The sequence below is a fragment of the Triturus cristatus genome, chromosome 3_1 (assembly GCF_964204655.1).
Source record: "Triturus cristatus chromosome 3_1, aTriCri1.1, whole genome shotgun sequence".
Lineage (NCBI taxonomy): Eukaryota > Metazoa > Chordata > Amphibia > Caudata > Salamandridae > Triturus > Triturus cristatus.
In genome coordinates, this window is record NC_140583.1 from 129,105,681 (window position 1) to 129,128,628 (window position 22,948).

The 22,948-nt window shown below is 46.1% G+C and overlaps 1 protein-coding gene across 2 annotated transcripts in view; it reads right to left on the reverse strand.

Annotated features, from left to right (window-relative positions):
- The window catches only part of LOC146859819 (uncharacterized), a 518,852-nt gene that overhangs the window by 172,641 nt on the left and 323,263 nt on the right, over positions 1-22,948 (reverse strand). The window lies entirely within an intron of this gene.

The window sequence follows — 22,948 nt, forward strand, 5'->3', positions numbered from 1 at the left end:
TATATCGATGATAAAACTCTTTGGGTTATTTGCCTCAGGTGTTCGGGCATCCCTAAAATGTTCAGAGCCAATCTGAAGGAGATCTGAAGCAGAACTATCCTGTTGCTGTACTGTGCTGTCAGAGATGGTTATGAACATGTCATCTGCCCCCACATACCACCAATCTATACGGTTTGGTGCTTTTCCTCCAAAATGTACTTATACATTTGTGTGCCAGACGGAATCAGCTAAAAATGTGCAGTGCATGATCTCAAATCTGAGGTAGTGGCCTTCTTACCAGTACATATAGGAATTGCTGACTCAGGTACCAAGCTCTAGTACTAATTACCCTTTATCCAAGTGTAATGCTTCTGTCGTACACAGGAACCCAGTATCTTTTAGTAGAGTGCCGTTCTCGATATCAGTAAGAGCAGGATTGTCAACAACTGTATGTTAGACCTGGCACCATGGGCGTGAGTCTCCCTTCTATTTTTTGTCTCTACCTCCTGTGTTTTGCTGTGTGTTGGACTCCATCTTTGCTGGAGTAGATGCTTGGGTACTTTGCCACTGATGTTCAGTGCCATAGTGCAAGTGCTCCCTTTGTAAAGTATTGTTATGGATTAGTGATTCCATGATTGGCTTGATTGATTTACTGGTCAGACCCTAGTACAGTGCACTATGTGTGCCCATGGCATGTAAATCAAATGCTGCTGATGGGCTTCCAGCGCCGATTGTGCCACCCACAGAAGCAGCTTGTAAAATGTGACACAGGCCTGCCATTGCAGAGCCTGTGTGCAGTCTGGGACTGCCATGTTGACATGGCAAGTGCACACACTCAACAGTCCCTAAACCTTCCCTTTTCTACATATTAGTCACCACTAAGTTGGGCCCAAGGTACCCCTGTGGACATTCTGTGTTTGAAAATACCACTTTTAGAAAGTAGATTTCTTTTGCCTGACCATCCAGTGTGCCTCTGCTAGGTTTGTGTAGTTCATGTCTGGCTTTTGAATGACAGGGGCTAGAGAGGGGCAGTGGCTCTAGAAGTCTGATAAGTCAGGGCTGGGCTGAATAATCTGCATTTGGAGTAGTGGGAGGAAGAGCACCTGCACCTGAATAGGGCTGTGCCTGCCTTTCACAATGACGGCTCTGCCCCCAGGTGGTGTGTCTGGAGCCAGGGCTCACACTGACAATGGAGGTTGTTGTGCACTTGCAAAGACCCCCGCAGAACTGGTTTTGGCTGCGTACCGACACTCTCTGCCTTCAAAGAACAAAGGATTTTTGGGTATAAAAAGAGGGGCCCAGAACCCAGACTTTTAGATCACTTCTGGGAAACCAAGAGGAACCTTTGCCAAGGAGACGACCCGGATAAGCGGAGAAGGAATACTGCCCCTGTGCTGTTTGCTGTCTGGGGTTGGCCTGCAGTGGGTGCTTGCTGCCAAGGAAAGTCAAAAAAGGACTTTGCTGTTTGCTTTGTCACCTGCTTGAAGAAAAGATCTACTAGGGCTTCAAACTGAGCTTGCCTCCGGTTATGAAGTCTCAGTGACACAAAGACTTTACCACTAGCTCCCTTGAATTCCCTTGCTGGATATTCCAACCTGCAAAGAGGTGCCTGCTGTTGTTTTGAACCTCTAGAGACTGTTTTCCGCTGGGAAATGGAAGAATCCATGCATCATCTCGGATCATCGCATCGCAATGAGGCGCCAAGTTTGTCCCATCGTTGCGGGGCGCAGTAAAAAACCGACGGATCAACTCTTCACACAGTAAGAAACTAACGCATCACCTCCTCTCTGGTAAGGAACCAATGCATCACCTCCCCTGCGCGGCATTAAGGTACGGACGAATAACCTCCCCCAGAGCAGTTGTTGTATATAAGCTTTATTCGATATAAAAAGTATCATAAAAGCAATACATTTCCAAATGTACACATTATTTACATAAATAAAATAATTAAAAAGTCATTAAATCGTCATCTGACACAGCTTATATAATGGATTATCCACAGCAAGTTAAAATTCATAATTTGGTTGTTGTTTTTAAAAGGGCCTTAAAAAAACCTAAATCTAAAATATGTAAACTAGAGCCCTGTATGAGAGAGGGACCCCCGCCTCAAGCCTTAGCTAAGTGGGTGCTGGTCGCCATCAGTGTCTACACTGATTAGGCAAAGAGGCTTCCTAGCAAGTAACTTGCTTCTGATTAGCAAGGCTGATCCCAAAAATTTAGCTACCCCACATATCAGGGTAAGGGAAGAGGTATCAGTGCAAAGGATACGGAGAGCATTACGATGGCACATTGGGCCCAATAGTTTGCAGACCGGTTTAAGTCACCTCTTTCTAGGGAGCCTGTACGCCGGGCAAGCAAACAAGAGGTGTGCCGTCGACTCATTGTGATAGTCACAGCCCGGACAGGGTAGAGGTGTCATAGTTGGCCCTTTCCAGCGTGAAACAAAGCTGATAGTCGGAAGAGTCCCGAATCTCAGCTTCATGTATAATACCCTGTGTCTGGGGGTCTGGATGAAATCCAAATAGGGTTCCAATGAGCAAGAGTGTTTATGTTGGAAGAAGCCCTCCGCTAATTTCCCCAGTCTAGGATTTTGAGTGACCTGTAACTGAACCCATTCCCAGTACAATTTTTTAATAACCTGTTTTGTGGGTGGTGTCTGGGAGCGCCAGGCCTCGTTTAGACCGATAGCAGTTAGAAGTTTTCGGAGATCTGTTAGCCATTTTATCTTACTCCCCGAGTCTGCTGCAACAAGTTCGTCGAAAGCTGCAGCATAATGGGAGAGTTCTGCAGTCCTTTTTATACGGGCCCAAAACAGAAGGGGACGCAACCGTACTATATCTTGGAGTGAGTATCTCCCTAGGTCAAAAAATAGGGGCTTCAGGGGCGTCGAGGAAGGTAAGGAAAGCATATCTCTCATAAACTTGTTTTCCGACAAAACAAGATCACTCACATTCTGGAAACCCCAGAGCTCAGAGCCATACAGGGCTGAAGAGAGTGCTTTGCCGGCATAGACCGCAAGGACAGGGGCCACAGGCCTACACCCAGTAAGACGCTGCTCTCTCAGGATAGCGCCGGATGTCCTCTTTTGATTTAAGAGCATCTTGGCGAGGTGGGGGCCCCAAATCATGTCTTTAGCGAGAGAAATTCCCAAATAGTCAAAACCCTCGACATTGTCCAGCGGGACAGCATCTAAGGTGAAGTGGTTTTTGAAGCGTTTGGACGGGTTAATGCACATGGTCTTAGTTTTGGTGGTATTAACTATCAGGCCATGTGAATCACAAAAGGTGGCAAAGTTATTCAAAAGTTTCAAGAGCCCCCCCGGGGATTTTGAGATCAAGAGAGTATCGTCTGCGAACAAGAGAGTCGGGATCTTCTCCCCGGCCAGTGATGGAGCATCGGCCGGGTCTTGACATAGAAAATCAACCACCCCGTTGATGTAAAGAGAGAACAGGGTGGGAGCCAGAACGCATCCCTGTCAAACTCCCCTGTTCACAGCGATTCTCTCAGTCAATTGCCCCTGTGACCCCCATCTAACCTTGGCATATTTGCCTTGGTGTAGGCGCTGGATCATGTCTAAGACCAAAGGGGGAGCGCCAAGTCGTTGTAAGGTAAGCCAAAGTTTCCCCCGAGGCACCAGATCAAAAGCGGTCTTCAGATCTATGAAAGCAAGATACAAGCTGTCCCTACCCAGAAGTACTATCTTCCAATAGATCATAACAAATCTGAAAACCTGGTCGATTGTTCCCATCTTGGTCCTAAAACCTGCTTGAAAATGGGAGAGAATGTTGTTGTCTTCCATCCAAATACCTAACCTAGCTAGTAAGACCCTGACAACCACTTTCTGGATCACGTCAATTAAACTAATCGGTCGGTAGTTGGAAGGGTCTTCCCTATTCCCCTTTTTAAAAATGGGGACCACCTCGGCACCCTTCCAAGAGTCAGGCACTGGTGATCCTCTAGCTATCAAATTCAGGATAGAAAGGATAAGAACTGCCCAAAGCTCTGCGAAATGTAAAAGCAAATCGCCAGTGAGGCCATCTGGACCAGCCGCCTTGCCAGGGGCTATACTTTTGATTCCTATCATCACCTCACTTAAGACAAAGGGATCCCGGTGATAGCCGGTAGCTCTAGTGGGGGATGAATAAGCCATTTCGAGGGGAGAGGGCGTATTAACATCCTGTGTGTACAGTTTAGAAAAGTGAAGCAACCATTGCCTGGCAGTTATGTGGTTGGACAATGGGGGGTTAGTGCAACTGGCCCTCTGGTTAATTAAATCCCAAAAGCCTTTCGAGTCTTTCTCGGTTGATGCGTGTTTTCATTCGACCCAATGGGCCTCATCCCAGCATTTCTTAGCCTCCCTCTGTGCCTTGGTGTACTCCTTCCTAGCTCTAGTGACTGCGGAGGAGTCTTCTTTCTTAACTTCAAGGATAAGTGCCGCCCTTTTTTCCTTACATGTGATAGAGTACCAGGGATTCCCAGCCTTTACCTGTGGGCCTCCAGAGCTAACCTTGCTTCTCGTTGTAAAAAAGGCACTCAAATTAAAAATAAAGTCATGATAGATTTTATGAAAATTGGATAGAGGCAAAGCGGAATTGGCATAATTTGTAAAGTTGCCAATCTCCTCTTCTAGGGTACCCTTATACTTGCCAATTTATGTTCCTTGATGACAACTTTCTGCCATTTGAGGCGTCTACAACAATTAGTAAGGACGACTTCTCTAGTGGACAGGATCGGTCGGCTAATTGCATCAGCACCAGATGCTTGCCAAACATTGTTTAGTCTTAAGCATAAGGGATTATGGTCACTATCTGTAGAGGGTTTGACTTCCATATCTAGTAGGTCACACCATAGCCTGACATCTAACAGAATGTAATCAATCCTAGATGGAGAACAGATCCTATTAAAAGTAGGTGCCCCATGAAGATCTGAAATGGATCTTCCATTTACAGCTCTAAGGTTAAACTCTTGAACGAGGGCATTTAGTTGAATAACCCTCTGGGACCACTTTCCAATGGGAGGTAGGATGAGGGTGGGGATGTTCCATTTAATATCCACTTCGGCAGTGCCCAGAAAGTCCTCCTCACCGAGCGGTTCAAAAGTACAATTTAAATCGCCCCCCTATAAAGATATACGAAGATGGGGAGATACCAGAGAGCATACTTTCCAATGTTGATATAGTTGCGGATCTCTGGGTACCCTTGGATCCCCTAGCGTAGATGTTAAAGAGATCCAATGTGGGTTTATTATGTACTCCACCTACTGTTAAATGCAAGATGTCGAGAGAAGTGCAGTTATGGGAAGAGATTGACCAGTTCAATAAAGTACTAACCCATATGTGAAGGCCTCCAGAAGGGCATCCCTTTCTTGATCTAACAGCCGGGCAGAAATAGGTAGTGTAGCCTGACTTGTGTAGGGGTTTCAGGCTCCAGGTTTCCTGGAATAAGCAAATTTCATATTTTTCAACCAGGGCATTCCATTCGGGGATGGCTAGCTTCTTCTCCAGGCCCGCTATATTCCAAGAAATAATATGAAGTATGGAAGTGTTTGGAGCAGCCGAGATTCCAAGGACATTTGTAATAGCGTGAGGTGTCAGGTTGGAAGGAATAACCCCAGTCTCATGTTGGTCTTGGAGAAAGGGGGTGTTTAAGGTACTAAGACCAATACTGGATGATGTTAGCAGTCAGTCCACCCTATTCAGGCCAGATTCCCCCCCAATTTCCCCCGATGTCATAAGGGGTTTAACTCCTAGTGGGGGCCATAACGGTGTTCGCCTAATTTGGATGGATGAAGAATCGGGAGAAGAAGACCGAAATTCAAGGGCCACTAAATTTTCAGCCAGATTTACATCCACAAGTTCTAGCTCTAGGCAATCAAACGGGGAATTGTGGGCCGATAATCTCTTTGCCCTGATGATATCCTCCCTAATAATAGATCTGCAGCCCCGAACCTGACGCAACCAATGTATAGCCTTATTACAAAGTGATACGCTCCCTTCAAATCCCTGGTTGGAGGAAAGTTTGGGAACTTAGACCAAGAATACTGTGTTCTTATGATTTGGGGCCAAGTGGTGTGCACCAGGTGTCTTGGTAGTATTTACCGGGGTGTCCTGCTTAGCGGGAAGATAAATTTGAGAAACCCTGGGAATGCCCCCCCTGTAGGTTTCAATAAGACGAGCAGATCTAGATGCACTTACTTTCTCCGCATAGCTAGTCTTAAGAATAGGGCGAGGTGGCAAGGAGGAAGGAGTGCTTAAAGGGTGAAGCGGGCCGCAAGGTCCTCTAGAAGGAACCAGTTGGGGAGAAACGGTCTGCAAGCTAGCAGTATGTGCAGCTACGGAGGGAATAGTTAATGAGGGTTGGGCGGTATCAAGAGGCAAGGGAAAACTTAGCTTAGCATTAAGAGTCTCAATGGTCTTGCTAAGTACAATCACTATGCCCTGGAGCGAATCGACTTTCTCCATAATGCTCTCAAAGAGTACTTTGCAGGTACAGGGGGGCGGCAGAGGGGCCGCTTGCTCGGTGTGACCACATCTGCTGAGAAGAGGGCAAACTACAGTCTCAACTATCTCTGATGCGGGTTCTAACACTGAGAAGCGATTAGAGCATGGGGATAGATTGTAAGGAATCATTCGAAGCTTTCTTGGATTCATGGTCTCCTTTAACTGGAGACTTAGGTCGGAGAGCGGGGGAATCCAAAGCTGAGGTAAATCTAGTATCCTCCATTAGTGAGCTGTGGGAAATTGGGTTAGGATGTATAACAGTTTTGTTAGAATTTTTTTTCCTTTTTAAAAACATAGAAGGTATGCCCTTTTGGGGAATTTTGCCCAACCCCTCCACATTGCCCGCAACAGGCCCAATGAAGTTCCCACCCAGAATGTCCTCACAATCCAAAACTATGTTCTCAATTCTGTCCATAACACAGTTACTGGCAGCATGCTTTATAGACTTCGATTTTTTGCCCTTTTTTGCTTCCTATGGGGCCCCCGCCCTCTATTGCCTTTCTCTTACCCATTTTCAAGCAGTAGCAATAGTAACTATATTCTCTACGAACACCGAAGCAATGATACAACACTGTGACCATTGAACTATACCAACAGGGAACGGAACATCAGCGCGAATTAACAGTTACGTAACACATCCCTCGGGATGCTCCAGTCTCGTAAATTGTCAGGGGTGCAACACACAGTACCTTGTGACTCGTGGCCTCAGATGTTAAAGGGGGAGCCCTGTCCTGTCTCCTCCTGGCTCCGACGGGCAAGGACGAGCCCGCCCTTGGCCCGGGCTTCGCCCGGGCGCTGCCCGCGCGCGTCCCGCGCTGCGGGAGGCGCACCGGCCAGATAAGGGCTACCAGCTGGTCCACGTAGTGCGCGACGGCGTCAGGCGCGCTAGGGCTTCTGGGGGATGTGGTTTAGACCTCACTCTGCCGTTCCCCTCACGGCGCTACTGGCGAAAGTGTCAGGCAGTTGAAAGGATCAGGGAGAGTGCAGCATGCCAGCCGTTTCCCTCACGGCGGTTGTAAAAGTCTCGATGTGCGTCACCCCCAGAGCAAGGAACCGCCGCATCACCTTCCCTGAGTGTAAGGAACTGCCGCATCACCTTCCCTGCGGCCCGTTTTATTTGTTTGCATGACACATCCCAGGTACTTTGTGTGAAAAGTGTTGCTTCTGCAATTTGCTTTGAACTGAACTATTTCTACCATCTGAAAGTGATATTTGTATTACTGTATTGTGGATTTTTGTCATTTGGTCTTGTTTTGGTTTAGATAAAGATTACTTATTTTTCTAAACTGGTGTGGTGTGCATTTGTAGTGTTTTCACTGTGTTACTGTATGTGACAACAAATGCTTTACACACTGCCTCCGAGATAAGACTGTCTGCTCGTGCTAAGCTACCAAGGGGGTGAGCAGGGGTTATTTTAGGAGTGCATCCCCCTTACCCTGACTAGAAGCAAAGGTCCCTATTTGGACAAGGTACCTACCTCTGCCAAATAGAGACCCCTATTTATAACACTGTAGAAGAAATTCAAGACAAAGGACAGAGGAACACACCAGCTGCTAGTTCGGTTTATCAGAAAAAAGCCTTGGGAGAGTGAGTCTGAGAAATGATTACTACATGGCATACACTGTTGGAAACCTATTGTTAATGGTATATGCAAAAAGGAGAGACAATAAATTGAAACAATACACCATAAATATATCCCAAATACATACTCAAGCCCTTTGCCTCTTCATCTATGCTTTACCAACCACCTCCACCTCATACCTACAGTTTTTGCCGATATTCAAGTTTGTTGTGAAGGAAGGTAAAATAGGACTGAAAGCCCTAAACATGAAGTTTATAGCCTTCATCTGTTGCCCTATCCTCCCACATTCTGAATTATTCACAATTCAATTTTGTATGCTAAAATAGGCTCCTAATAATTACATATTTTCTTAGGCGCAATGTGGCACACACTGTTGTGTTGAGTATTGCTGTGTTTAGCAATACGTTTAGAAACATCTAAACAGCTGAATGAGCCAGTCAGATAAGGAATACATGTTGCCTTGAAACAGTGAATAAAAGAATGTATGATACCCACTTATGCCATTTCACTGTCGCAGAAATCATGTTATACTACAGATTCTTGCAATTGTCAGGTTATCTTACCTATTACGTTGCTAACAAGGGAGAAGTTTGAGTTGGGTTTAGCTCGTGAGAATGTCCCAATGAGTTGGGCAACAACAAACGTTATTCAATGCCATGAAACCCATGAAATAAAATATACATTGTTAACAGGTTACATTACATTATTGTGTGATTAGAGTACAGGAAACAATTCACTGTTCTTTTATGACTTTTATGAGTCTTGGTATCTCCAGCAAGGAGTGGAGAAGTGGTATTTATTGTAGAGGATGGATGATACTTAATTAAGGTTAACAGTTTGCACACTTACTCAGGGATTAGTACTACAAGGGATGGGAATGATGTATGGACTTTGGTAAGTTTGATCTGGGCACATTAGTTGCCTTATTAAAGGGGAAGTCTGGGATACATATTTTAAAGACTTATGTGCTGGTGGTAATCCAAGCAACATTGAAGGTGTTAAAATTGATGCCTCTACTTTTAGAACTGTATCCCCTGGCTCCGACGGGGTTCCTACTGATTTAATTAAGTGTAAGAAAAACCTATGGGCACCTTTATTGATTAATATTTTTAAATTACTAAGACATTCCACAATTTTAATATCATGGCCACTATCAATCATAGTCCCAATTTTTAAAAAGGGAAGCAGATATAAGTCAACACACTATCGCCCTATATATCTAATAGATATCACTGCAAAGACATTTGAAAGAGTTTTGTACAGTCGGAGATTAACATGGGTGTACGAAAATAATATATTGAATGAGTGTTTGCTGGGCATTCATACTGGAGTAGGGACCGTAGAACAATACCTGAATCTTGACCTCATTATAGGTAAATATACTACTGCAATGTGCTCCAATTTCTAGCTGTTATTATATATCTGACGACAGCTTTCGATTGTGTAAACAGGGCTAAACTATAGCAAATCTTTATTAATTTGGGGATGGACCCTTTATTGGTACATACTATAATATCCCTGCACCAAGAGACATAACCATGCGTTAGGTTCGGAAATTATGGGGAGGTATCTGAAGTTTTTAGCGTTGAACAGGGTTGTGCGTCAAGGGTGCTCATCCCATTGTTGTTTATTTTTATATATAAATAACCTAAGCATGGAGATAATAAATAGAAGCAGGGATGTCTCCATGATTAAAGGTGCCCCATTCAGGCTATTTTGTATATGGACCATCCCGTTTCAATGGCCCACACTCCTAAAGCCTTATGCATTTTAACAAGTTCTTTGACGGTTTATATAGAGAAATTAGATTTAAGAATTAACATATCCAAATCTCTTATTATGGCATGCAGGCCAAAGCACAGGCTCTCAGTATACATCACTGTAGAATCTAACACAATGTTGCACACTAGCACTTTTTCCTATTTAGGGATTTTATTTAGTGCCACCATCTCATGGGCTCTGCGTATATAGCTCAAAATAGATAGAAGTTGTCTCAAGCTGTTGGCTCACTCCTTAGCTTACCAGCACCACTTGGGGTAGGGCGTTAGGACTGTTATTACAAGTGTATACAACACAATGTATACCTCTAGCTACATATGGGACAGGAATTTGGGGCTTTCATGATCAACTCCCAATAGAATTGGAAGAAATTAGTCTATGGAGGCCCTTATTGATAGTGCCTGTATCGACACAGCACTACATCTGTCATAAGGAACTAATACTAAATTATCTGTGTGATCAAATACCAATTTCGCCACCCTTGATGTGGCTCTCTATTATGAGAAATGAGGAAGCCGTACTTACTAAAAAGATAACTTCTGAATGTCTAGCCTGTGTTAAAGAGCTTTCCATCCCCTGGCTGTCCTATGTAAAGAAATCACTGGAAGGGATTGACAATAGGTTTGAAGCCTCCGAGTCAGCCAAAAGAATGTTACTCTCCAGAAAGCAAGCACAGGCCGCATTGCTAGACAAGCTGTGTACAAATAAGCTACGTGAAGAATCACAGAAACGAACTGTTGAAAATTATTTATCTGCCAAATTAAGGGCCTGTGACTACTGGCTATCTTTTGAATATAAATAGGAGCTGGGAGCACCTGTTTTTGTTCTGATTTAGAGCAGGGATCTTGAAATACACTCTATGATTTCCAAATGGCTCCCAGCAGTATTTGAGCACATGTGTATGTCTTTGAAATAGTATATCCAAACAAACTATAATTCATTTGACCTTTTTTGTGGATACTACTAGCTATACACAAGATTTTATTTAGTTCCCTTTTTATGGCTTAGAAATGATTGAATATGCCACCAAGCAATTAGGTGTATGCTAGTACTAAGTGACAGTGAAACATGCTAGTGTGTAAGTCTGTTCCTTCAAGCGGCAGCAATCTCAAGAAGCTCTAAGCACCTGCCTCAAGTCTTCACTGTAAGCCTGCGGCCCCATTCTGGAAGATCCCACCCGACCAGAGCCAGTAAGAGAAACCAGACATCAAAAGACACCACTGCACCCGACGTCCCACGGCGTTGGGTGGCCCAACTGACAGTGTACCAGCATCCCAACTTACCTCGCCAACCGGTGGTCACCTCCTGAAGGTCTTCGTCCCTGAGCCTGCAGTGTTTGTTGCAACCGGAGAATCCAGGGAATCGGACGTCAAAATAGCACCCTGCACTTGGCCGCCCCTGTGCCGCTGTGAGTGCATCTTGTATGCTAAACCGTATCCCCCTTTGCCCTGAGCCTAACACCAGGAGCATTGCTCCAACAACCTTATGGTCTGCATGTGTGCAGCCACCAACCGGAGGCCACCTATCCCACATTGGATAACATTGGGACTCAGCACTCTGCTCCCGGCCGCCCTAGAGCTGCTGAGGGTGCTCTGAAAGTGCATCCTCGACCCTGGGGGAACCCTGGTTCTATCCCCAGAATACCAACTCAAACACCTGAGTACTTACTGATAAGCCAATAACACTGTTTTCTGCCATAGGACTGCATTGACTGCTTTTCTGTGAAAGATCTTCTAAGTGTGGAGTTGGTTTGTATAAAACCTTAAACTGCAAATGCAGAAAAACGGAATTACTTAGCGTTTCTCTAAGAAATGTCCCAGTGCGATATCTAAGCATATTACACTGAGTAGAAAAAGTAACTAAAAAAGAAATCTGAAACGTAACGTACTAAGTAATCTCAAAAGTAATCTTGACTGTTGACTTAGCAGTAACCAAACCAATCGTATCCAATTGCATTTCAATGGTATTCAACTGCATTATACCGAAAATTATTATTTTACTTACCTGCGCCTGGCTTGGTTCTAGCAAATAAAAACTAACTAAATTAGATTTGTGTACAAGCAAATTGGTCTGAGTTTGGTCTTTGAGTGTGTGACATTTCTTGCCTGAGTTGTTGCAATAAATGATTAACCCTTCCTTCTGATAAAGACTTACTGTTTGCCCACACAACCACAAATAGAGACTAAGATATTATCTACTTTTACCTCTGCCTACCTTTGGGGTTCCACTGGACTTTGTGCGCACTATAGTTTACTTCGGTATAGTATATACAGAGTCAGCTTCCTACATTGATGGATCAGAGGTGAGGTCTACAACTTTGCATTTGTTGGACTGACTTGGTCAAAACCTGATCCAATGACAGCACTCTTAAATTGTCTTTTTAAGTCTGAATTTTTTGAATTGACACATTTTCCCAAATTACTAAAAGTCTTGTTAGGGCCTTGGTTAAGTCCTTTCAGGATTATAGAAAAGTAAAAACTCACTATAATTAGGGGTCAGATGGTTATAAAAGTTTTGTAGAATGTCTCCTAACAAGAACCCAGCTATTAGTGAAAATATAACTAATGACAGAGAATATGGTTGTGTGGCTTGACCTCACCCCTTATCTTAGAATTTAGGGACATAAGGTCTCTATGTAAAGTTAAATCATTACCGTGGGGATCAATCCTTCAAAACAAAAGATCGAGGAGCTGTTGGGAGGGTATGCTAAGGACCACCCCTCGGAGCAAGGTGTAGACCTCTGAGATGGAGAGGAGGAAGGAGGGGATGAGGATAAATTCTAACCCCCCTTACTTCCTAGGGAGAACAGGGCCCCTGTGCCCCTGACTCCAATAATTTAACTCACAGCACCTAGATCCTACACAGATGGCTCAGGTGCTTCTAAGTCCATTGAGGACAGCCTCAATGAGGAGACCAATCTCTAAGTGAGGTTGACCAGGGATTGGATCTAGAGACCAGACTCCTGTTTCTAGAAAAAGAAGGAGTAGAGATGGCTTAGCTTCCATCAATGGTGGCAGCAACATACTAAATAGGGACAGAGAGCAATCTTATGATCCCAAAATCCCCTAAGGGATTGTCCCCAAATTTGAACAAGGTGATGACATTCACAAATGGTTTACAGCTTTTGAGAGAGCATGTGAGAGAGCATGTGAAATGGGAAAAGTGAGGTAGTCACACTGGAGGGCACTCCTTTGGGAACAGTAGGGACAGACTCATGACCCTTACAGGGGCAGATGCTGGATCGTATGACCTCATGAAGAACATTGATTGAGGGTTTTGGGCTCACAACTGAGGAATATAGAATTCGATTCAGAGGTCCTCACAAAACCCAGAGCTAGTCTTGGGTTGACTTCGTTGACTACTCAGTTAAGACACATGATGGAAGGTTAACTGGTAAGAATGTGCATCATTTCAATGGACTTTACAATCTTTTTATGAAAGAACATATTTTGAGTAATTGCAATAATGAGAAGTTGAATCAACATCTGGTAGACCAAGTTCTAATTTAGACTAGGGCAACCAAAACAGCCAGTGGGAGTGACCAATAGAAAGGGGTAACCAACCCTACCCAGAGGAAAGGGGGTGAGTACCCCAAAGACAAAAAGCCAGAGTCTTCTAAACTGTCCCAAAAACCTGCTCGGGGGAGGGCGGGGGTGGGGCGGTCACAAAGCTCTTCCCAGTCCAATGGTAGATTCAAAGGGAAGACCTCTGGTCCGCAGAAGGCCTGGTGTTTCAACTTTAAGAAGTTGGGACACTTAACTAGAGATGCTACTTGTCCTAACAAGAAGCCCATTAGCCAATCTCCAGATGGGATCAACAGTGTGCCCAGAGGAAATCAGGGTTCACACTGAAGCAGTTCTAGTCACTGAGGGTGAAGTTGAGTTTGTCACTTTAGTTGTGCGGCCACCCAACCTAAAGAAGTATTTACAATACCCCTGGATAAATGGGACTAGGACAGAAGCCCTGAGTGATACAGGTGCCAGTGTCACCATGGTGAGGGAGACACTGGTTTCCCCAGAGCTACACCGCCTCAAGATTTTCCATGATAGCGCTGACATCACCATGCTGACTGATGAGTATCAGGAGACAGAGAGTAAACCTTTCCCTGACCTCCTCTCTTACAGCCCCAAAGATGGATCAGTAGATGGAGTTGCCTATTCAGACACCCACACTGCACAACAGCAGCAGGCTGATTGTAAGCAAGTCTTACAGAAGAATACTAAGCTCTTCTCCTTGACCTCTGGTCAGACACACTGGTGTACCCATGATGTGGAAACTGGGGACAGTGTACCTGTAAAAAACAAAATCTATCGACGGTGTGATCAAGTCAAGGAGAGCATCAAAGCTGAGGTCAGCAAGATGCTGGAGTTAGAGGTTATTGAACCCTCAGAGAGCCCCTGGGCCAGCCCAGTGATTCTAGTCCCCAAACCTCATCCATAGGGTGTGAAGAGAGAAATTAGGTTCTGTGTGGACTATAGAAGACTCATCTGTCACAGAGGCAGATGCTCACCCTATACCAAGAGCTGATGAATTGATAGACAAATTGGGTGCAGCCAAATTTCTTAGTACCTTTGACTTAACTGCAGGGTACTGGCAGATTAGCATGGCCCCAAGAGCCAAAGAAAAGACAACATTCTCCACACATGATGGGCATTATCAGTTTACTATTATGCTCTTTGGTTTAAAGAATGCCCCTGCCACCTTCGAAACGTTGGTAAACCAAGATCTTGCTGGATTGGAGGCCTTTAGTGCAGCATACCTTGATGATATTGATGTCTTTAGCTCTACCTGGCAGGATCACCTGATCCACCTGGGAAAGGTTTTAAAAGCACTGCAAACTGCAGGCCTACCTATCAAGGCATCCAAATGCCAGATAGGACACGGACCAGTTGTATGCTTGGGCAACCTTGTGGGCGGAGGCCAAGTGCAACCGTTACAAATCAAGATCCAGGCCATCCTGGACTGGGAAGCTCCAACTACCCAGACTCAATTCAGGGCTTTCCTTGGCTTGACTGAGTACTACAGTAGGTTTGTGAAAGGGTTTGGATCCATTATGACACCCCTCACAGAACTCGCCTCCAAGAAGATGCCCAAAATGGTAAACGGAACAGCTAGCTGTCAAAAGGCTTTTGACACCTTGAAAGAGGCAATGTGCTCAATACCATTTCTCAAAACTCAGACTACACCAAGCAGTTCATTGTGCAGACTATTGCCTCTGACCTAGGGATAGGAGCGGTCCTATTCCAGACGATGGATGAAGGCCAAGACCAGCATGTTGCTTTTATAAGCAGGAGGTTAATCCCAAGGGATCAGCGTTGGCGTGCATTGAGAGGGAGGCCATTGCTTTGGTTTGGTTTGGTAGCTGAAGAAGTTAAGACCATACTTGTTTGGTACTCACGTCACAGTACAAACTGACCACAGACCTCTCAAATGGCTAATGCAAATGAAAGGTGAAAATCCTAAACTTTTGAGGTGGTCCATCTCCCTATAGGGAATGGATGTTACAGTGGAACTTAGACCTGGGACTGCCCATGCCAGTGCAGAAGGACTTTCCAGGTTCTTTCACTTAGACAATGGAGACTCTCTAGGGAAAGGATAGTCTCATCCTCTTTCAATGGGGGGGAGGGGGGAAGGGAGGGCGACTTGTGTAGGAAAGTGCCCCTTTTTCCATGGTTGCCCCCCCACTTTTTTCCTTATGTTGATGTACTTTGACTGAGCGTGTCCTAGGTTCCTGCCAACCAGATACCCAGGGCCTATGTTCTTTCCATAAATTGTAAAGTTGCAAAACCCAATTGATACCAAACTTCCCAGTCTTCAGTGTAGCCATCATGGTGCTTTGGAGTTCGTAATGACAAACTCCCAGCACCATATACTCTTAATGGCAACATTGCACTTACAGGGCCCAGGAATGGACTTGGGCTCTGGAGGGGTACAGGGCTCATGCACTATACTCTCACCACTGGCATAGGGCACCAGGCTAGAGGGGTGACTAATATATAGGCCAGGGCAGTGGTTTGTGGGCATGGCACACAGGGATGTGTGCCATGTCGACTCTTTGTTTTGTTCTGCACCAAGACACGCAGCCTGCAAAGGCAGTGTGTGAGTGTCAGGGTACAGGACCTCTAAGGGTGGCACAATAAATGTTGCAGCCCTTAGAAGGCCTTCTCTGGTCACAGTGCCCTGTGTACCTGTGGTACCATTTACCAGGGGCTGACATGTGGCCAGAGATGCCAATTGGATTTAGGCTTCAATGCAGTTTTAGGGAAGGAACACAGGGCCTGGGGTACCTAGGAGCCCAGGGCACACTAAGTCAAAGTACATCAGCAATTCAGCAAAAAGTGGGGGCATACCATGCAAGAAAGAGGCATAATCTGGAGCCTTCAGAATTGGTGCTGAGCACATTGCTTCTTTCATGGTGTCATAAGCCTTTTGGCAACTAACTGTCCAGCTAACCTTTTTGGGTATTTTCTTGGAGGTGAGTTCTGTGAGGGAAGTCACAATGGACCCATATCTCTTCCCAAACCTCCTGTAGTACCCAGTCAAGCCAAAAAATGCCCTGACTTTGTTCTGGGTTGTTGGAGCTGCCCAGTCTAGGATGGCCTGGATCTAGGGCTGTAAGGGCTGTACCTGGCCTTCACCAACAAGGTGGCACAAGTAAACCACAGTACCTGCTCTATCTGGCATTTGGATGCCTTGATAGTTAGGCTTGCAGTTTGTAGGGGCTTTAAAACCTTCCCAAGGTGGATCAGGTGCTCCTGCCAGGTGGAACTAAAGACAGCAATATCATCAAGATAAGCTGCACTAAAGGACTCCAACCCAGCAATGACTTGATTCACCAACCTCTGGAAGGTGGCAGGGGCATTCTTTAAACCAAAGGGCATAACAGTGAACTGATAGTGCCCATCAGGTGTGGAGAATGCTGTTTTCTCTTTCGCTCCTGGGGCCATGCCACTCTGCCAGTACCCTGCAGTTAAGTCAAAGGTAATTAAGAATTTGTCTGCACCCAACTTATCTATCCACTCATCTGCTCTTGGGATAGGGTGAGCATCTGTCTTGGAGAAAGAGTTGAGCCCTCTGTAGTCCACACAAAACCTAATTTCTCTCTTTCCACCCTGAGGGTGAGATTCAGGGACCAGAACCACTGTGCTAGCCCAGGGGCTCTCAGAGGGTACAATAACCCCTAACTCCAGCTGACTTCAGCTCTGATGCTTTCCTTGACTTGGTCTGACTGTCGATAGATTTTGTTTTTGACCGGTGCACTGTCACCAGTGTCCACATCATGGGTACACCAGTTTGTCAGACCAGGGGACAAAGAAAAGAGATTAGCATACTGTTGCAAGACTTGCTTGCATTCAGTCTGCTGTTCGGCAGAGAGGGTGTCTGAAAAGACAACTCCATCCACTGACCCATCTTTTGGGCTGTAGGAGAGGAGGTCAGGGAGAGGTTCACTCTGCTTCCTCATCAGTCACCATCAGCATGGTGATATCAGCCCTGTCATTGTACAGCTTTAGGAGGTTCACATGGATAACACTTTTGAGTTTCCTGCGTGTGCCCAGGTCAACTAAGTAGGTGACCTCACTTTTTTTTCTCTAGGATAGGGTAGGGGCCACTCCATCTGTCCTGGAGTGCCCTTGGTGCCACTGGCTTCAAAACCCACACCAGTTGCCCAAGTTAAAATTCAACCAGTGCAGCTTTCTGGTCATACCAGTGCTTCTGAAGCTCCTGGCTAGCCTCAAGATTCTTGGATGCCTTTTCCATGTACTCAGTCATTCTGGACCTAAGGACAAGCACATAGTCCACAATATCGTGTTTGGGCTCTTGGAGAGGCCTCTCCCAGCCCTCCCTTTATAAAATAGAGTGGTCCCCTTACAGGATGGCCAAACAGAAGTTCAAATGGTGAGAAACCTACTCCAGTCTGTGGCACTTCTCTGTAAGTGAAAAGCAGGCATGGTAAGAGGACATCCCATCTCCTTTTGAGCTTCAAAGGGAGCCCCATAATAATACCTTTCAATGTCTTGTTGAATCTCTCAACGAGGCCATTGGTTTGTGGGTGATAGGGTGTAGTAAACTTGTACTGCACTCCACACTCTTTCCATATGTTTGAGGTAAGCAGACATGAAGTTGGAGCCTCTGTCTGAAACCACCTCCTTAGGAAACCCTACCCTGGTGAAGACACCAATGAGGGCCTTGGCTACTGCAGGAGCTGTAGTAGTCCTAAGGGGAATTGCTTCAGGGTACCTGGTGGCATGATCCACTACCACTAGTATGAATTTGTTCCCTGAGGCTGAGGGAGGTTCAAGTGGACCCACTATCTCTACACTTACCCTTTCAAAAGGAACCCCCACCACACAGGCAGTGGTATCAGGGGGGCCTTTGAGTGGCCACCTGTCTTGCCACTGGCCTGACAGGTAGCACAGGAGCTGACAAACTCCTTCACCCTTTGGTGCATCTGGGGCCAGTAAAAGTGGCTAACTAGCCTTTCCCAAGTTTGGCCCAGATGTCCAGATAGGGGGATGTCATGAGCTAAAGTTAAGAGGAATTCCCTGGCACTACCACTCTCCTGGTGGCTCCAGGATTGGGGTCTCTTGCCTGAGTGTACAGTAATCCCTCTTCCCAATAAACTCTGTGGGTACCACTGACCTCTCCCTTTGCTTCTGAAACAGCTTGCTGCCTCAGGCATTCAAGAGTGGGACAGTCTTTCTACCCCTGGCACAGATCTTAACTAGAGGGTCCCCTGGGCCTATGAGTTCAACCTGGTAAGGGTCAAGCTCCATGGGCTCAGTTCCCTCTGGGGTGTCCAAGTCCTCTCGCCTGAGGAGAGGGGTCCTGATCCTGTGGCTGTATAGAAGCTGGTCTCAAAGTCTTCTTATCTTTTCTCTTGGTAGATTGGGCCATTCTCTCAGGCTCCAACACTATTTCTTCACCCTGCCTTTTGCTCTGTGCTCTTGTTTTTACACACACCAATTCAGGGATGTCCAGCATTGCTGCATGGGTTTTTAGGTCCATCTCAGCCCAGGCCAAGGTTTCCAGGTCATTGTCAAGCAGACATGCAGCTGGTAGCTTTGGAGAGACCACTACCTGTTTCAGGCCAGTAACCACTCCCCAGTCTAATGTTACCATAGCCATAGCATGATTAGTGGTAACACTGTCAGCATTGGTGACTGGGTAAGTACGCCCAATCAAATATTGCTCAGGGGAAACCAGTGTGTCTCTCACCATAGTGACACTGGCACCTGTATCCCTCAGAGCCTTAATCCTAGTTTCATTGATCCAAGGGTATTGCAAGTATTTAAGTTGGGTGGCCACAGAGCTACAGTGGCAAACTCAACTTCCCCCTCAAACTAGAACTGCCTCAGTGTGCAACCTGATTTGCTCTGGGCACACTGTTGATCCCATCTGGAGACTGGCTACACTAGGAGTAGCTGTAGGCCTAGGTGCCTTCTTGCTAGGGCAAGCCTTGTCTCCAGTTAAGTGTCCCAACTTCTTAAAGTTGTTACACCAGGCCTTTGCAGGATCAAAGTTGTTTCCCCCATAGGGCTGTGGAGTATAGGGAGTAGTTTGGGACCAACCCCCCTGTGCAGGTTTTTGGGGTCCTTTGGAAGACTTTATCTTGGGGATTCTCACCACCTTTTCCCAGGGGAGGTTTTGTAACCCCTTTCTTTTTGTCACCCCCAGTAGTTGCCCTAGTCCCCCTAGTCTTGACTCAGTGGGGGAGAAATTAGACCTAGGTCTTCCAAACGCTGATGTAACTTTTCATTTGTGCAATTACTTAAAATATGTTCCTTCATAAACAAAGTCCAGTAACGTCATGCACATTGTGTCCAGTTAACCAACCATCTAGTGTCTTTACTGAGTAGTATACAAATTCAATCCAGGACTGGTTCTGGGTTTTGTGAGCCCCCCCTAAATAAAATTCTGTACTCCTCAGTGGTGAGTCCAAATCCCTCAGAGTTCTCTTCATGAGGTCATAGGACCCTGCATCTGGCCCAGAGAGGGTCAGAGCCTGTCTCTGCAGTTACCAGAGAACAGTTCCCACAGGAGTGCCCCCAGAGAGGTTTCTTCACCTTTCTCATTTCACAAGCCCTCTCAAAGGCTGTGAACCATTTGTGATATCATCACCCTCCTCATATTTAGGGACAATCCCTTTGGGGATTTTAGGATAAGAGGATTCCTCCCTGTCCTTATTTCTTGGATTGATGCCACCATTGATGGGTGCTAAACCCATCTCCTTTCTTTCTTTTTCTAGACCCAGGAGTTTGGACTCTAGATCCAATCTTTTGGCCAGCCTTGCTAAAAGGCAGCCCTCCTCATTGAGGCTGCCCTCAATGTCCTCACTGGAACCTGCACCACCTGTGTGGCCCCTAGGCCCCCAGGGGTTGATTCTTGGAGTTAAGGGAATGGGGACCCTTTCCTCCCTAGGGATTATTGGAGGCGGGTTATCAGCCCTATCATCCTCATCCCTGTCATCATCTGATTGGTCATCACCCTTTTCAGATGGGTAGACCAGTGCATACTCAGCCAGGAGCTCCTGGAGCCCTTGTTTGGTTGGTTGCTGGCCCATTGGTATATTTGTAATTCTACATAAGGACCTTATCTCCTTGAAAGACAAATGAAGATAAGGGGTGTGGTCGAGCTCCTCCACCCTGTCCTGTATGTTATCTTCACTAATAGCCGGGTTCTGTTTTTGAGACAATCTAACAAAAAGTTCGAACCCCTTCACCCTGGAGTATAGTGACTTTTTATTTTCTAAAATTCTAAAGGGACTTAAGCAAGGCCCTAACCAGACTTTTAGTAGTTTTGAAAAAAAATGCCAATTTGAAAAACCAGAATTCTAAAGGCAATTTAAGAGTTCTGTCGTGTGATCAGGTGGTAACCAAGTGGTCCAACAAATGCAAGTTGTGTATCCCACCGCTGACCCAGCAATGTAAGAAACTGGCTCTATATATACTGCAGCAAAGTGAGGTACAGTGTGTATAGAGTCTAAGAGTCCCCAAAGGTAGGCAGAGGTTAAAGTTAGATAGAACTTTACTCTCTTAAGTGGTAGCTTGGTCGATCAGTAAGGCAGTATCAGAGGACAGTGTGAAACATTTGATGTACACACTCAGTCAGCAAATGAATTCGCACACTCACGAACTGAACTCTAGGCCAATTTTTGTTGTATAAAAATATATACTGTTGTTTTATTTTTCTTGAACCATGCAAGCCTGGCACAGTTAAGCATATAAATACTTTGTTTGCAATACAGTTAAAAAATGCAGTAGAAATTATACTGGTCTTGGTTTACAGACAATGTAGCAGATTGCAACACTTAGCAGGTATAGAACATTAGAATGAATTAACTTTTTCAATAAATTGCAGGTATGTTACTTTTTCGTTATTGTTTCTAACTCCGTGCTGGATGCCTAGATTCAGCACTGGGACATTTCCTGAAAACAGTTGAGAAAATGTGTTTTTGTTATTTGTGTGATTTTTAAAGAATATTTTCAGATTTCAAAACTCCACACTTTGAAACCTTTTGGAGCAGTACATTGAAACGAATGGGCTTCGACAATAAATTGCAGGTAAGTACTTTTTCTAACTGGGTGCCTAGATTCAGCACTGGGACATTTCCTGAAAACAGTTGAGAAAATGCATTTTGGTTATTATTTCGATTTTTAAGGAATATTTAAAGTTTTCAAATCTCTACACAGTCATTTTTTCGAAGAAAATTGTCAATGTAATTCTATGGAAGAAAAATAGGTTATCGGTTTGCAGGTAAGTAAACGACTGTGGGAGTTCAGGTTCTGTGGTTATACTCAGAGGTCCCCCAGGGTCAGTGATGCACTGTGATTGCACCCTCAGTGGCACTAGGGCGGCCAGGTGCAGAGTGTTGAGGCCCAATGTTATCCTATGGAGGATAGGGGGTTTCCGGTTGGTTGCTGCTGGCTAGCAGGCCACACAGCTGTGGGAGCAAAGCTCCTAGGGTTTAGCTCAGGGCAAGTTGGGGACCAAAGTAGCACCAATGGTGCACCCTCAGCGGGACTAGGGCGGCCGGGTGCTGGTTTGAGGTACCCTGTTTCCAATGGAGAACCTCCGGGACAAAGAGACACAGCAGGCTCGGGGACGAGGATCTTCTGGGTGTGATCACCACTTCGAGGGGTAAGTTGGGATGTCGTGGGTTGGTTAGGCACCGTTGGTTTGGGCATACAAGGCCGTGGGGCGTCGGGTGCAGGGATGCCATGGGACGTCGGATGTTCTTACCCACTCTGGTCGTGGTAGGGGAGGTACTCTGGATTGAGGCTGCAGGCGTCATCAGGAGGCTTGAGGCAGGTTAGGGGTCGTCGGATCTTGGGTCAGGATCGCCGGGGGGTATCTCCTCGTGGTGTTGGTTCACTCGAGCTCGGGCCGGGGTTGGCAGGTGCAGAGAGTGCTGGATTCGCTGTCTCTGGCTGGCACCAGAAGCTGCAGTTTAAACACGTCCGGTGTTTTCAGGAGATAGAGTCCTGGAAGTGAAGGCAGGCAGGTCCTCCAGGGGTTGGGAGGGTGCTGGATGCAGGACACGTCGGGATTTCGCAAAAGCAGATTTGAGGGGAGACAGGCCTGTAGGGCTGAGGCCAAGTCAGTGGGCGTCGTCCTCTTGTTAGCTCTGCATGGCTATTCGGTCCTTCTTCTTTTCTTGTGGTTTCTAATCTGAGGAAGCAAGGTTCAGTGTGCCCCCTAAATACTAAATTTAGGGGTGTTACAGGTAGGTAAAGGGCAAGGACCAATGGGTCGCCTCCCTGGGGTGGGTACACCCCCCTATTCTGCCACTCTTCTGTGGGAGGGGGGCAGGAGCCTGTTCCTGGATGGCTGGGTCCCCCATCCTCAAGATGGCGGGGACTCGAGGTTGTGCTTCACATCGCCTCCCCCAACTGAGGGGTGGAGTTGGCAGAGGTGGGCACACCTCCCTTCCTCACTTGGTTTTCCCACGGGGTCTCCCACCCAAAGTGGGGTGTAGAACCAGTGGGGACCAGTTGCTGAAAGCAGCAAATGGTCTGGAGAGGCTCACAAAGGCGGCATGCCTTTGAAGCTTCTCCATCGTGATCCCAGCCCATCCTGGGGGAGGAGCACATCACCTCGTCCCAGGATGT